This window comes from Nothoprocta perdicaria, unplaced genomic scaffold (genome assembly GCF_003342845.1).
Source record: "Nothoprocta perdicaria isolate Ctin4 unplaced genomic scaffold, notPer1 scaffold_84, whole genome shotgun sequence".
Lineage (NCBI taxonomy): Eukaryota > Metazoa > Chordata > Aves > Tinamiformes > Tinamidae > Nothoprocta > Nothoprocta perdicaria.
This window is the reverse complement of record NW_020456132.1, coordinates 945,506-959,436: the sequence shown is the minus strand read 5'-3', so window position 1 is coordinate 959,436 and position 13,931 is coordinate 945,506. Positions and strand designations below refer to the sequence as shown.

The 13,931-nt window shown below is 41.7% G+C and overlaps 1 pseudogene; it reads left to right on the top strand.

The window, feature by feature from the left end:
- Positions 1 to 4,200: 4,200 nt before the first annotated feature.
- LOC112958322 lies at positions 4,201 to 12,263 on the top strand (annotated as a pseudogene).
- Positions 12,264 to 13,931: the final 1,668 nt, after the last annotated feature.

The following is a 13,931-nucleotide window of genomic DNA, read 5'->3' as shown; positions in this document are numbered from 1 at the left end:
AGCATTTCTAATTTGTTATAATTTGAATTTTAAAAACAAGCTTTTATGCTTATGAAAAAATGTCTCAAATGTGTAATAAGCAGTAAGAAAGTACTTGTTGACATACATTAAATCTTTTCAGTCAGTGCTTGTGGGGGAAAAAAATCACAAGCGTTTCCCTCTTTGAAGGGACGAGTTCCTTTAAAATAAACCTCTTGATGGTTTTGTTTTCTCCAGCAGCATAAATGTCTCTGTTAGGACCTGTCATTGCCTAGTGCTGAGGATCTCTTCTGACCTCTAGTGACAGCACAGTTCAATTACTGAATGTTCCTGTGAGCCGGGTGTCTTCTGGTGTGCTTCGAGTTAGGGGTGGGTTAAGTGCCAGACCCGATCTTGTCAGACCATGCCCAAAGCTTAGGCCCGTGATGCTGGAAGACCCAGTGATCCTGGATCTCACAGGGGTCCTCAGGGACACGTTCAGTATTAGCTGTTGGAGCATCTCAGGGAGAATAGAGATGCTCTAAGAGTAGCAAGAGAAAACACGCTATGATTTGTGAACTGCCTGTTATTCTTCACTGAATGGGATTTCAAATATTTTATATATTATGTTTAAATAAGACATGTAGGCTAATTAATGTTAAATCATCACACCTCTGTGTTTTTAGGTGAAACTTCTGTCCTAAAGCACTATTGTTCATTTTGACAGTAGTTCAGTGCAGTTTCCATCTGAGAACTGTAGCTAGGAAATAAACAGTGCAGAGATACTAACTGCAGTAGTGTGGGTGCTTAGGAGCAAAGATCACTATTGAATTATATGTGAATAATTTTTCTAGGGGCTTTAGCAGAGCACAAAAAAAGGTGCTGCTAGGCAGTGCAGTTCAGGAGAATGATGCCAAATTCTTATATTTAGGCTTATCAGTCGAAATTTCCTGGTTTGACACTATGCCAGCTTTGATAATACCAACTTTAAAAAACTCCATCTCACCTGTCTCAGCTTGGCACTGGGTATGTAAAAATACAATCTGGACTTCTGCCAGAAGTCTCAGCACAGCCTTGGGGCCACCTCATAGGAATTGTGAATATTTGCACTGTCACTGTGCAAATGAAGCCTAGCACAGATAACAAAGCCTTTAAAAGGCAGGATAAGGCCAAAAGCACAAGAGAGGTTTTGTAGATCCTGGTAACTCTCCCCTTTCTATTTGTTTTGGGACTACCAAGTCTTAAGGGAAAGGGACGCTGAGACAGGAGTAGAGCAGTAGCAAAATACAGAGATCAGCTGCTTCACCTCTGGCAGATTCATTGTCACGTTCAGATATCGTCTGTTTTCAAGGCAAATATAAAAGTAGAATTTATATGCATATCTGTGTGTAAATAACGTGTGTGTCTGTGTATGTGTGTGTATATGTACATATATGTGTCATTTCTAAAATTTTGATATTGAGTAATCCCCCAAATTATACCTGAGTGTAAAAAGGACATACATTGGAATAAGACGTAAAAAAAATATTTCCTTTTTACTAGGAATTCTTATTTACTTCTTATTTAAGTAAATTCTTATTTATTCTTATTTACTAGGGTCAAATTATTAACTGGTTATGATGGTGTTTAAATAAAAATGATGCAAAATGGAGTTCCAGATTAACAGAGATCTTCAAAAAAGACCACATCCTAATATGGACTTAAAAATATATGCTGGTAAGATTGTAGTTATTCTAAATAATGTAATGTGTATATCATATTCTTGTCATTATGAGTAATTTTAACAGTAATAGATCAATCTGTTTTGTCTGATCCATTACAGTAATGATACCTGTGATAATTCTTCCACAAAGGAACTGTAAGCCATCAAAGGCAGCTTCCTCCAACAGGACTTACCTTTGACAGGCACATTCGCTTAGCAAATTCCTCACAGATAGGTCTCATCAAATCCAATCACAGCAGCCTAGGATTCAAACTCAAGCCTCTGCTGGCCCCATGAGGATGACTTAACTTTTTGCCCTACTTGAAGCCCGCAATGGCTCTTCCCTTGACTGCTCAGGGACTTCCCATAGCTTTTCTTTCCCAGGTAGCTTTTTCTTCCTCATATTCCATCATAAAAGCTAAGTTCTTATCTTGCCTTAAATGAGGCCAAACTTTGCCATGGTAAATTTTAGAAAGGTCTACTTCCTTCTGAGGCTGGAGGAACAGCTTGTGAAGACCCAAGCGTGATGATGCAGAGTCCAGATAAACTGAGGGGAAGTGGACCTGGCAGCCTCCTGCCAGGGAAGCAGAACTGGTTTTTCATGATGAAGTCTGTCCTGCTGTTTCTTCTGGCAACACTTTGGGCATTTGAAGCTGTAAGTAGAGGGCAGCACTTTCCTCAAGTATGCAAACAGAACCCTTAAGCGACCTTGTAGTAGTGTTTTATGAAGCAATGATTAGCTTTTAGAGTGGAACAATTTGGCTCTGACTCTGTACGACTTTCAAAAGAAGATCTAGTTTTAAAGCAGGCTTACATCAAACTCAGTGCTGTTTGCATCTGCCTGTGGAAATGTCCCTAGAAGTCACAAACTCTTCTAAGAACTTAAGAGATAATAAAAATTTCTGGTATATGTAGTCAAGAATATGAGAGAGGAATGCTATTGAGGTAAATCTTCAATAATAAAGAAGTGCTGTGAGAAGCTGCACAAAGGCTTAAAGGCCATGTGAACTAAGGCGAAGACCTAAGACAAAGGTGCACTATGCTAATTAATGCTTTCTAAGGATGCACTGCTTGTACATTAACACGCACGAGCCGTGTTACTGGTGTGGGTGGTGTAGAGGTGGAGGCTCCCCTGAGATAACTGGCTGCACGAGTGCAGAGTGGAGTCAGGTTGAAGGCAATCAATGATCCAAGGTGATCAAGGATGTCTCCCTAGGCTGTGAGCCCATGAGACACATGGTGATAACAGCCCTTGCGGAAGCCCTACCATTCTGGCACTGGGAGGCAGCCCTACCCCACGGAATGGGGGTGCTGAACTCCTCACCGTGTCACCAGTGCCCACAAGGGCCGCTGGGATGTGTCTGGATGTGCTGAGCATGCTCGTGCTCGGCCCCATTGGCTTGCTAGTCCCTGCCATCTTTTGCGTGCGTGACCTGCTACGCAGCTGGTCTGTGCTTTCAGGCTGCGTGTGCTGTTTGGCTTGCAGGCCGTGCAGAGTAGGAGGTGCTTTAGCAAAGTGACCTGCGTGGGCCACTGAGCACTGGAGAGTCTGCCATGTGAAATGAGCTCTTACCCTGGGGCTGGTTTTAGCCTATAACTGGCAAAGTGGTGGCAGGGAAGGAAAAGCTCAGCAGTGGCTGGATGAACAACAAACACCTCCCACATCTCTAAGCTCTTGCACAATTTGGGGGAGGGCTCTGCAACTGGGTAGTGAACTGGTTCCTTTGGATGCAGAGGCCTCCCTCTAAGTGTGGGGGCGGGGGTCGCATCTGGGATTTTGGAGGCTTGATGCCCTGACAGCAAAGGAGGCATCCAGCCTGTGGTGAGTTTTCCTGCGGATGCCTTGGAGTGCTGGCAGACTTCTAAAGATGACAGTCTTTCAACCAGGCAGAACCCAATGGAGATGGGGTTTGTGGGGGAGACTGAGTGACCACCCCATACAGGTGTCACCCTTCACATTCAGGAAAATAGAATGCAAGCTTCTTCCTGGCCAGCCTCTGAGGGCAATGGCATGGGCTGCAAGGTAGGCATGGTGGGGAACGTATATAACATGATGCCCAGTGCTGTGGGGATGAACCAATCGTTGCAAACTTGAGAGGTTTTTTTGACAACTTTCTCCATAGGACACCAACCTAGGCTTCCTTCTAAGATAGGTGGATTTGTTGCTTGTTTTGGTACTGCAGTGGGTTTGCAAGCCAACAGGTAAGACCTAAAATGGTTCTTCATGGGGTAAGCTTGTCAAATACAATCTTTCTTGTAGAAGAGACTGAGATGAAGGAGCAGCTGATGCTGTGGTTTGTGCAGGATCTGTGAAGAGTGTGATGAGCTTCCTCAGTGAACCCGTACAAGGCATCCATGGTGAGTTTGGAAATTCTCTGCAAGATAAGATAGACGCAATTCCCCCTCCTTTCCACCTCTCATCACATTAAATCTGCCCACATTTCTTTGCCAGCTGCCCGTGAGTGGACAGGAGGGCAAAGCCTGTTTAAAAGCTTGTTGAGGGGCTGGAGCCCCTGTGGGAGGCTCAGAAAGGACGATGCATGGTCACCACCACGGCACTGCCCACCCTGGAGCTGGGAGGTACCTGGCAGGTACCTCTGTGGAGGCCTGTGCCAAACTGTCACAGTTGCAGGGAACTGTGGTAGATCGTTTTAAGCGTGTTTCTCTTTGGGGTGTGAAAATGCAGTGAATCTTCTCTGAGGTGTTTCTTGTCTCTTAAAGACTTTCCTGCGGGACAGGTGTAAGAGAGCTGTGAAACCTGAAATATTTCAAGTGAGCAGGTTGTGATGGCAAGGTGGTTTTCATAGTAAAATAAATATATACCGAGCCTTTCTTTCTTTGTTTTGTTTCAACACTGGTTATTAATATCCTAGCATACTGTGTAGGTGTCATCTTTGATGCCTGCATGTAGAAATGGGAATATAAATAAGAATCAATGGATTTGGGAATGGGAACTTACATTAACTGCTTAGAAATTGAAGCTAAGTCATTTGTATGGAAGCAGATGAGTACATAATGTTTTGCAGAAAAAAATATTTTTTTTTATCTGCAAATATTGTATTATTGATTTGAGGTAAGAGAGGAGTTTTCTGGACATACTACATTATAAAAGTAAAATGATTTTGGAAATGAGCTGAAAAAGTTAAAAGGAGAGAAAAGTGACCTCTTTTAAATTAAAAGGAGAAACTGAATGACTCCCTAAACTTCAAACTGTAAACTAAATATGTTCACCTGAAGCTGTTAAATCTATGAACTGCTGTCCAGTCAGCATAAAAGCATCTCAAAATGTGTTGTCTTTCTTGATCAGCTGTGGCTAGTAATCAGGTAACATAAAAATGGGGCTGAATTTGTTTTACTTTCAGTTTTTGTTGATCTGATGACAGATGACACGAAGAGGCCTAAATAGTAATGAAGTAGTTTAAAAATGAAGTCTATGTTGTATGGTGACTCTTAGGGACAGGCTGCCTGTTTCATTTACCTTATATATATCATATATATATGTTATATATACTTGCTATAGCAGTCTATTAATTTTATAGTTTATGAGATCTCTGAAGGAACCTGTTTGAACACGAGGACTGAATAGGAGGAAATGTTTGGACATATGATCCCTGCCACCACAAAAATATCTTATTAATGCAATGTAAAGATGCCCCAGGGCCTCTGAGATTGCTTAATCAAAGTTATTTGATACAAAGGTCTCCAGCACAATGTCAGTCACTCTACTGTATTTTATGAACTGTGTGACAATGGACCCTTTCTCTCCCTGGTCATTCTGATTTCAGGAATTTGAAGTGCTGTTCAGGAAGCACGTTATAAAAAGCAAGGGATTATTTTTCTGACAAGCATCTCAAGCTGCATGTTTTTGGTAATCACAGGATATTTTACCAGCTTTGTATCTCCGCCAAGTCCTCCTCCATGCAAAAGCATTGCAGCTCGCTCTTGGTTGTGTGGGATTTGTTATCTTTCATTCCCCCGGGGAGCTCGCTGTCCTCTGCAGAGAGCTTTCTCATGCTACAGCAGTATGCAGAGATAAGATATGCCATAATGTCTGGCATTTTGCAGGTGGCAGTTTGCTAGCTTTCCCATGACACTTCAGGAGCATCAGTAGGAGTGAGATGGGACAGAGGATGCAAAACAGCCTGTAAAACACGAAACTATCATCTGCCTCCTAGAAAAAGCTAATGAGGTTTCTGCTTGAGTATTTCAAATTTAGGCATGACAAACAAGCACCCTTTGAACGGAAAGACTTGGAAAACTGAAATCTTTAAAAAAAGATGATCATCAAGGATGTAATTTTATTAAATGTAGGAGATGGTCGTGGTTTCACGGCATATTGAAGTGTCATCTGATACTTTCCAGAACTGATACCCAGTCATCACACAACTTGGTGTCTCCTGCCAAACACACTCAGTGATTTACTCTGCTGTGAAGTGCCGCAGTGTGTGTTTCACTCGGGAGGTGGCACTGTCCGAAGCATTTGTTGTAATCCCTTGTCTCAATGGGGTCCACAAGAACCCAGTTGCTGCTGCCACCTGGGCTTCCAGAAATGAGTCATTTGTGCACGTTGCCAAAGTCTCCAGCTAAAGTTGCTTTTAATTTGGGGGCAAATAAGAACTTATATCTACTTATATCCACATGCTCTGTGATCTGAATGTGAATGTTCAAGCCCTATAAAATAACAGAAGGCGATCTGACAGCTCCTCAGTGATTCCCATAGTCAGTTTTACTGTGCTCCAGAGGGCGTATTTTATTCCAGGAAAAGCAAGATCCTAATTATTATTCACCTCATGGGGGCTTAGGCATTTAAAGTCTGCAGGTATGGAGGACAGATGGCTTGCTTTTCTGCAGTTTCCAGAACAACTGACTCCTCTTTTCAGTCATTCCAAGGAGAAGCACGAGATGCCATGAACTTTGCCATCCGTGTGGGATACCACCACTTTGTGCCTATGTGTATCAGAATTAGTGGGAGATAGAGGAGGCACTACAAGAAAAAACTGAGGAGGAAATTGTGATGCGAGAAGACCTCTTAATTGTCAGCAAGATACCTCTCTAGATAAAGTATGGCACGCGAGGGTCCATTCTCCAAAGGAACGTCCAAGGTCTCACTGAGCGGCGTGCCAGAGAATGAAAACGCTCTAGGAATTAACCCCTTTCTATCAGGCCTAAGTGCTTGGTAGATGGAGGGAAGGAAGAGGTCAACTCTTGAAAAACATGCTCAGTTTGCGGGGAACTTTTTTGTAGTCCATATCTATTGTCAGTGATGGAGACAGGAACTGAAGCTGTGCTTGCAGTTGCCTCTGAGATAGGAAGCAGGGCTATTGTATTCATGGTCACTCCTGCTGCGCTGCCGGGCTCCGCTTCTTAACTCCGGTGTGTTATGCTTTGTTTTGTTTTTTCCCCCCACAACAATGATAGGAAAAATAAAGTAACTTCTATCTGCTGGAAACTGGCAGATGGATTTTTACTGCTTTTGCCTCTTTTCTTCATTTTGTTTAATTGTCCACCTTGGTGGACTTTTATAGCCTCTCAGGCTCATTTTATTTTACCAGTGAGTAGTGCCTCAAATAAAGTTGCACAAAATAGAAACTTACCCCAAAAGAGAAAATGTGCTATACAGCGACCTGCCCCTGTAGCCTTATCCTGAGCTTGCCTTGCCAAGGATGCTCTGTAGTTGTCAGGCCAGGAGAGCAGCTCATGGGCTCTGTGTTATCCTTGCAGCTGTGGTGCACATTTCATCAGAACACTTTGGTGAAGAAAGAATGCCAGAAATGTGAAGAAATGTGGCCCTCCAACTGGATTATTCGAATCTCTACCTGAGCCCTTGGGATTCAAGGTACCAAGACTTCAATACCTGTGAGCCCTGCAAGAGCTCTGCCACTTTCTCATCTGGGATTAGACTTGCCTAATGAGGACTGTTAAACTTCATTAAGGCATAATGACAAACCTCCTTATGAAGGGGAGGGAAACAGGTATGCTCATGCCTGTTTAAGACAGGCATTGTACTGCGAAAGCAGCTTAAATTCTGGTACAGCATTTCCATGTCATGGATCAAATCAACATCCACATCACATTCCTGAGATTTGGCTGTGATTTGCTTGTTCTGGATCAAACAGTTGTGAATTACTGAGTTCCTATTTTTCTCTCCTCTCTCTACCCTCAGTTAAATAAATCCTCATTTCCCCATTGTTTCCACATCCCTAGGCTTCTTTCAACCTGACAGAAGAACATAAAAGCGTCTGCCCTTCCTCTGCCTGTAGGGCAGGTTCTCAAGAGGAAGATTTGCTTAAAGATTGCTGTGTTCATGCACATTACTATTTTTGGCACTTCTTTTCCCAGCACAAAATTAAGCTAGGATATTCAGTGCAAATCCAACATCACTTACTTGTAGAATTTCTAAATGACTATATGCAAGTCAGCCTACCTTAAATATCCTTTTCTTTCACGATGACAGGCAGCAGAGGAGCTCTTTCCTGCAGTTGAAAAAGGTATGATCATTCCTAGTGATACGGATTTTCTGGACACATGTGAGGTAAGTTCCTTTACAATGAGGAATTCTGGCTAGTTTGAAATAACAGCCAGAAAACACTGTGTCTTCCACATTGGGAATCATTTTAAGACACTTTCTGACATGAAAAATTCCAGTTTGCTAGTTGCTCTGGGTCCTTGGACACCTTCTTGTGTTATTTAGCTAAAATTGAGATGCCTTAATGCTCACTGCCAACCAGGCCTGCTAGGTGGGCTTTGCTGGAGCAAATCTCTGAGGCTCTCTGTACCCTGCAGCAGCTTGAGACCTGTCTGAAGCTGAGCTGTCCCTGCAGACAGCTCAGTTGGTGCACATTTTGTTGCTTCATTAATTGGTGGATAGGGCTGCAGCTCCACCCTACCGCCCTACCCGAGCTGCCCCTACCGCGTCAAAGACATCATGCCTGTGCTCACCTACCTGATGGCCCAATTCTTCCTCCCCAAGAAAGTGCTGAGACTGGCCAGAGTCTGTTGCTGAAGGTGCATTGCAATGCAGAAAGGCTGTGTGCGAGTCAGGACTTGGATGTGAGTTCAAACTTCTGCTTGGCTGGTGGCTTGAGCTTCTCTTCCATGTTTCATTCCACTGACTGGTGGGGACAGCTAGGTTAGTTCAGAGGAGGATCTGTTGATGCTCTTTCCCTTCTGCCAGATGAAGAATAAACACATCTTTGTTGTTTATTTGAAAGAAGAGAGAGGACCTTTCAGGTTTATGGTAGCAACTTGAAATAAAAATTATTTCGGTTTTGAAAGAGATGTATCTACTTTAAAGGTTGTGTAATTGATTATTTTCTCCTGTGTTTCTTTTATATAGGAGGTGACAACCTAAGTAAGGCTAATTGAACTGTTTTGTGTTTGTTAGTGGGAAAGAACTAGGGCTGGAGGGAGAAGGGCAGCTCATTCTCTACTGCTACTGCCTGCTGCTACATCTGCATTGTGAAACCAAGAAGTGTAGGTGATCAGGTTTTTATTCTGTTACAGTTCTTCCAAAATAGCTCCTTATTATGCTACTCTGTTCCCAGCTACAAAGTTTTTTTATTATTGGATAAGTGAGGAGGATTGCACTTCATTTGCAAGAGAGAAGCAATACATTTTATCAACGTCAGATGGTGACTCAAAAAAAGTTCAGTCTTAGATATGGAGTGATTTAATGAGGTTAAATGGCAAGCTTCGCCCAGTTATTTACTACATGGAGGACAGGGTCAGGGAAAATGTCAGGGAGACCCTCCAATTGAGTCTCGAGGTTCAGAATGGACCTCATTGCTTTCTAAACACCTCCTGAGAGGAGTCTGGGTGCAGACTGATCTATTCCTCATCCCAGATTTTATCAACAGTTAATATGTAAAGGATTTATCTGCGCAATCAATCTGAGATAGAACTTAGCAAAGTCTCCAAATAGGATTTCAAAATTTAGCATGTTATTAATCACTTACTGAGGATCTGTTGTGCGTCAGGAATCTCTCAGCCTTGGGAAGTGTCCCTGCTCAGGAGGGGATTCTGCAATGCAGGAGAGATCAGGAGGAGGGCTCTGCAGACTGACTCCTATCTAGGTAGCGGGAGATGCTTGACTCAGCTGTGGTGTGCATGCTGGATGGGTCTTAGCTGGCACATACCCTACCTGTGTGCTGCTTACAAGGAGGTCAGGGAATAGAGCACACCCTATGTTGGAAGGAGAAGACTATCCCACTGGATAATTATTTGGTAACCAGAAGAATTATTAAAAACAACAACAAAAACTTCTATTTTGGATCCGAAGGTCTACTTAAGGATAATACTCTGAAGCAGTTTTATTGTACAGAAATCACAGTGGAACAGTTATTAATTTTGAATATTGCTATTATTTACTTGTATTATAACAGTACTAAAGAGCCTAAGTCCTTGGCCAGGGTTTTACAATTCGCTGTGCTGTGCAAACACCATATCCCAAGCACAGTGATTTTTACTGCTGAAGCTTTTATGTGAGCAGTTTTTCCAGATGAAGAAAATACCTTAATTCAATAGCAAGCCCGATTCTGTGGTATGTCTAGGCTATGGAAGATTTGGTGGATGCAGAGCTGGTAAAGGACACTGCAATCTCCAACTTCAACCACACACACATAGGTTGGCTCTTGAGCAAACCAGGCTTAAAATACAAACCTGCAAATAATCAGGTAAGCTGTTCTCAAATTCAGTAGTAGTGATGTAACACTTGTCTGTAGTATTGTATTTAATGGGACATCTGTGGCACTGAAATAGCTTTTATGTCAAGGCCACGCTTTTTGATATTCCTGTGAGAGAATACCTATATTTGGCAGAATTATTAAGCAGTGGAAAACTCAGAATTTTCTATGACCCTACTGCGTTGGAAAACTGTACCATTCAAGAGCTGAAAACCCAAAGCTTCATTTTCTGTGGCCTGCAGCACTGAGCTGGTGCAGGCTGATAGCCAGATGCTGTAGCTGAACTCCTAGCCTTTCCAGTGCTGGGCAAAATAAGGCTGCATGAAAAGATAGGACCAGAGGTCAGCTTCAACACTGGGAGGGGTGAATTATGTAGCGATAGATAGGAAGGTGGAAGAAAGAGGATCAGAAAAGGTTTTACTTGGTTGCAGAAGTAGAGAAACAGGGAAAATGGGCTGTGGTTGCACGGTGACCTGGAAGTGACTTGATAGGACAGGGAAGGCAGGAAGCTCAGTTGTGGGATGAGGGTCTTTGAGCAAAGATACTACTGTAGCTGCAAGAAGAGCTACCTTCTCCAAGCTGATGTGGGATCTGCTATGTAGGCTTCATAGGTCACCACAATGGTAGAAAACCTGGAAGTAGATTCATGAAAATATCAACTGCTTCTGGAGGAACCTAATACTTGTGGCTGCAGATCGAGAGCCATCCTTTTCTTCCCCAGGAAGAGCTGATTAGTTTTTGCCACTCCAAAGGGATCTCTGTAACTGCGTATTGTCTCTTGGGGCTTGCAAGTGGCCATGGTAAGAATATTTTGTGAGTCTTCTTTCTCGGCGGTAAACAGGAGTCAATACAATAAGACAGTCATAGTATGTAGACAAGATCAGGTAGAGAAAAAAAATAGGCAGTTAGAAAAATACTTACCAATCTGTTGCAGCAGCAAGAAAATGGTAAAATAAAGTGAGATGGTGAATGATATTCTTACATGACAGAGCTTGAGGGAGAAGACAGTGGTCTCCTCCAGTTGCTGAAATCTGCTTTTTATATTCACATGCCCAAAGCTGAGGATGTTTCCCTTCTTGATAACCCCCAAATTAAGGAAATTGCACTCAAGTACAGTAAAATCCCAGCTCAGGTAAACTGTGTTCCAGGCACGTGTCTCTTCTCCAATGTAATTTTTTAATTAAAAAAACCCCACAAACTATTTCCACAAAAATACTAGTTTTAATAAGTGCCAGTTCTCGTCTTTGAGTGGTCTTTAACCGGCAAACTAACCACCTCTCCCTGCAGCTTTCTGGCTAGCTCTGCATTCTTATTCAGTGTGTTCTCATATTGTCACCTCAGCCTCAGAGATAGTGATGATTAAATGAGCTTGCTCGATAGCCAAGGGTCTAACAAAGTGCTTCTCATATTTCCCTGTGTGATTAATCTCTATTTATCAGTAGGGATACTTGCTGGGAAGCATGCAGGCAAGTATATTTTAGGCTTTCAGAAAAGAGGCAGAACTTCTTGGCTGTAAATGCCCACCTGTTCCTGCAGGTGCTTATCTGGTTCCAGATTCAAAGAAATATGTGTGTAATTCCCAAATCTATCACTCCACACCATATTGAGGAAAATTTTCAGGTAAGATGGTACGTTACAAACTTCCCTTGGTGTTTAAATTCTCACGCAGAAAATCCACTCTGCCAGTATTACAATGCACCCATTTCAGAGTTAGAGCTGGGGAAAAGTCTTGTGTCTGTCAGATATGCTTATGCTTATCTTTTTGCAAAGCAAAACAGCTGTTTGGGATCTTTATTCATGTGTTTGATTTTGAATTGATTAAAGAAGTCATGGAAACAATCCTCAGCTTTAAGAAGCGATATCGAATCTGTACTTTGAGTGAGTACTTAATCCTCCTCCTTGATCTTGCAGAATATACATGAGCTGTCCCCTTAACAATCAGCATTTGATAGCCTCACTTTAAAATACCAAATTAGGGTACTTTTTGCCAATATATGGTCACGTCAGTAACCAATGGAGTGCAGCACTAGGGCTTACCAGAGTACTCTCTATCTTGCACAGGTTGGTGGTCTTGGGAATTTTTTGTGTGTGCTGAGACACATTTTAGTGACTGCGTATGAAACTGCTCTCCCAAAGTCAAATTTGGCTCCAAACTCTAGTTTGGCTTCAATTTTTTCTTTGTTTTGTTTTCTTTAGCTACTTTATATGATTCAGTCAGTGTAAAGAAATTCCTTTTTAGGGATGAGTTTTAAAATTTGGACATGAAAATTTATGCCTGTGCATTTATGCCACATTATTAAGGCAATTTCTACATAATAGACTGGTTGGACAAATTTTCAAGATCTGTGATTTATTCTGTTGTTTAGGTTACTCACTTCTAAAATATAATACTGTAGACTCATGCATTCATGACAGTGGCATATTTTCCAGAGAAATTTAGTAAACTTTGAGCAAGCCCAACATGCCTAATCCTTTGAGAACAAGCTGAGAGTTATGTATATTGATACAGTTTGCCTTTCACTGCCCTGGGTACACTAAGGAGATTCACTTCTGTGTTTTCATCACAACTTACAGTTTTGCAGAGTTTTTGTCAGGAGGAAAAAGCTAATTCTTTTTAGCTTTTAGCCTATTAATGTATTTTAGCCATACTCGCTTTTTTTTTTTTCAAATGTGAAAATCACAAAGACTATCCTTTTTTAGAAGAATAATAAACTGACATTACCATGAGATCCCTCAGGAATTAGAAGGACTCTTTTCCTGTTTTAAGTGATTTGTAATACTTCGTGCACGCTAAATAACAGTGCAAGAACCGTATGTATTGTAAGATGGAGGAAGAGTAGCTTCAAGCATGCTTGTTTGCTTCCCTTTTTATCAACCACGTTACATTAACTATTTTTCTATATCTTTATTTTGATGTTATAAATACGTACTTTCAGTAATAGCAAATATATTTGCCATTTGCATGTTAATTAAAGTTCAATAATCCTGAATCTGTAGAACTTGTAAAGAGCAGTCTTAGCTGTAAATCTTGACAAACCCTGCAGAAATGTAAAGACTTGTTGTATTTTCTGACAAAAAGTCAAAGCACACTAACTCGATCTTCTTGCCATTTTTGTAAGCCAACCCATTTGACATTAAATGTTCTTAATATGTATGACTGTATATGCACATATATATGTATATATTTTGATTCTCATAATGTTCCGTTAATTCAGTGGAATTGATTGAAAGCTCTTTGGAGAACACTGCTGAATTAAGTGTCTGAAGCAGTACATTTAATGAGCGTTCCTATTTATGAACTGCTAAATACTAATATCCTGGCAGGAGAGTTGTATGTTTAGCTTGTCATATCTGCAAGAATATATAAATACTGCCTTTATCAGCAGAGTAGCTGCAGCTAAGACTGAATGTCTCAGCAAATCCAAAATCTGATAACAGGTACTTGGAGGGATGGTTCCTGGTAGGCACGTTTGTAAGCGTTGCTGATCAACCAGGTAATTAAGTACAGAAGCCAACAGTAATTTTCCATCCTGTACTGCTTCCCTGCACCGTCTCCTTATGTTTCTTCCCGATGATGTTATTAGATTGTT